At 43.9% G+C, this 2,070-nt stretch overlaps 1 protein-coding gene across 1 annotated transcript in view; it reads right to left on the reverse strand.

Moving 5' to 3' along the window:
* LOC101862164 (acetylcholinesterase-like) overlaps positions 1–2,070 on the reverse strand; it is a 91,318-nt gene that overhangs the window by 55,663 nt on the left and 33,585 nt on the right. The window lies entirely within an intron of this gene.

Here is a 2,070-nt window from a genome sequence, read left to right on the forward strand (position 1 = left end):
CTAGGAGAAAAGTGGTCGTCTGACGCAGGTGACCGTCTTACACAGAGTCATTAGAATGTGAAATTACGAAAAGGAGGAAATGGGAAGTGGCCGTTTGTACAGGTGATTGTCTTATACAGGTGTCCGTTTGTAAAGGTGATTGTCTTATACAGGTGTCCGTTTGTATAGGTGATTGTCTTATACATGTGGCCGTTTGTACAGGTGATTGTCTTATACAGGTGTCCGTTTGTACATGTGATTGTCTTATACATGTGGCCGTTTGTACAGGTGAATGTCTTATACAGGTGGCCGCTAAAGCATGGCATAATTTGCTCAACTGTAATTTCATACAGATTTTTTAACTCTGTCGTTTTTTAAAACTGAAACTTAAATAGGCAGGCACCAACAACATAGTGGAACAGTCCCTGGAGTTGAACTCCCAGTTGATCGTCAACTTCCTTGGCTCTTACAAGGCCTTTGACAACATAGATCAACACTATGGAAGATAATGAGACATCACGGAATCCCACAGAAGTTGGTGAACCTCATCAAGAGCATGTACGAAGGGACAGGTTGCGGGGCTATACATGATGGCCAGCTCACTGACAGCTTTGACATCAAGACCGGTGTCAGACAAGGATGTTTACCATCATCTTTCCTCTAAATATAGGCAATCGGCTGGCTGATGAAGGAAACCACCAGAGGACACAGAAACGGCATACAGTGGACCCCATGGACACAGTTGGACTATCTGGATTTTGCAGATGACTTGGCGCTTCTGTCACACACTCAGGAAAAGATGCAAGCAAAGACAACAATTGTTATTTTAAACAGCCTGTCAGAGTCTGTTGGAATGAGGATCCACCCCGGAAAGTCAAAAGTCCTAAGAATGGATGCACTACGAAAGGAGCAGGTCACAGTAGAGGGAAATGCACCAGAAGACGTCGAATCCTTCTGCTATCTTGGCAGTACAATTGACAGAGAGGGAGGAACAGGCGCTGAAATAAAGTCCCGTATTGGAAAGGCACAGACTGCATTTATTTCTTTGAATAGGATTTGGAGGACCAGGGATATCTCACTATGAGTAAAACTGAGGATTTTCAACACAAATATACTTGTAGGGGTTATGTTGAAGAGAAAATGTATGTCCCACCACTTCCAGCAAATACTGATAACATGAAAGATCTAATAACCGTTACAATCTACCCGGTGGACTGAGACGTCCTGAGGCGCATTTGAGAAGAGTTCTCCTATCTCTTGATGTTGTCCCTGCTGCCAGTGGTGGCCACATTGAGCACTTGGAAAACATGATAGAAAAAATTGAAGTTGAAGTTTGTACACCACATATGTCCAAGGAAAGTGCTAGATTGGAACCCACAGGGTAAAAGATCAAGGGGAAGACCACGTGTCCAAGATAGATTTTTCTATTGTTTTTTTGGTGGTTTTTTGGTGGTTTTTTTAACATCGCGTGATGATTTTGGCGTACCCTTTTCGAATCAATCTGTATTTTAAAAAGTCGTTACCGCATCCGATCCGGACATTGGGGGATTGCCTTGTTAGTGAAACAACTTCCTGGGCCCTCGGCATCAGGTACCCATTACTGTTGGGTGGGCAGGAAGGGGCGAAAAAAATCCGTGTCCGGACCGAGGCTCGAACCCGGACTTTCCGCTTCGGAGACGAGTGCACTAACCACTCCGCCACCGCATCCTCTAAGTATAAGTAAGTTTCTTATTTGTGTGCGGTGGTTCTGAAAGTGCTGCAGGAAACATTTCTTTTGGTTGGATGCTGATCAGGAAATCAGGATGCCAGCTTCGTCCTGAAAGGGTTAACAATGACAATGACAATGATAATAACAATAACAACAAAAATGACAATGACAATGACAGTCTTTATTCATCTCGCAGGGAGAAATTTGTCTTGGTCGTTTACAATGGAAGTAGACGTTACAAAGGTTAGGTGCACTCACACATACGCACGACACAACAGGACTTTAGTAAATACATCATGTCTCACGTGCTGGGACAACACGCTCCGTAAAACATTCTCTCTCTCTCTCTCTCTCTCTCTCTCTCTCTCTCTCTCTCTCTCTCT

This window comes from Aplysia californica, unplaced genomic scaffold (assembly GCF_000002075.1).
Source record: "Aplysia californica isolate F4 #8 unplaced genomic scaffold, AplCal3.0 scaffold00030, whole genome shotgun sequence".
Taxonomy (NCBI): domain Eukaryota; kingdom Metazoa; phylum Mollusca; class Gastropoda; order Aplysiida; family Aplysiidae; genus Aplysia; species Aplysia californica.